At 46.3% G+C, this 486-nt stretch overlaps 1 non-coding gene across 1 annotated transcript; it reads left to right on the top strand.

Moving 5' to 3' along the window:
• The first annotated feature begins 243 nt into the window (after positions 1–243).
• Positions 244–350, top strand: LOC141669492 (small nucleolar RNA R71). The gene has a single exon (XR_012553773.1). It is a non-coding gene; the product is annotated as a small nucleolar RNA R71 (small nucleolar RNA).
• The last annotated feature ends 136 nt before the right edge of the window (positions 351–486 follow it).

The raw sequence follows: 486 nt of genomic DNA, 5'->3' as shown, positions 1-486 counted from the left end.
GACAGCGCCTGTAGTTGCGCTGCAATAACTGTAGCTGCATCAACTTCCAGAATAAATGCTACCTTCCCAGGCATCATCCTTTGAGTTGGGTTTTGATACTCGTTTACAGCCATAGTTTCAATGAGATTATAGGCCTCAGTATAGCTTTTGGCCCACAAGGCGCCTCTAGAAACTTCATCGAGCATGGGCCTAGATTGGGCCCCCAAACCATTGTAGAAACTAGTGATCACCATCCAGTCAGGCATACCATGATGTGGACACTTTCTCAACATCTCCTTGTAGCGCTCCCAAGCTTCGCACATAGATTCTCCTTGTTGCTGCGCAAACTGAGTAAGAGCACTCCTTATAGCTGCAGTCTTGGCCATTGGATAGAACTTCACCAGAAACTTTTGCGCAAAATCTTCCTAAGTAGTGATGGACCCAGCTGGTAAAGAATGTAACCAGTCCTTAGCTTTATCCCTCAGATAGAATGGGAAAAGCCTCAGC

This window comes from Apium graveolens, chromosome 6 (assembly GCF_009905375.1).
Source record: "Apium graveolens cultivar Ventura chromosome 6, ASM990537v1, whole genome shotgun sequence".
NCBI classification, from domain to species: domain Eukaryota; kingdom Viridiplantae; phylum Streptophyta; class Magnoliopsida; order Apiales; family Apiaceae; genus Apium; species Apium graveolens.
This window is presented reverse-complemented; position numbering and strand designations above follow the sequence as displayed.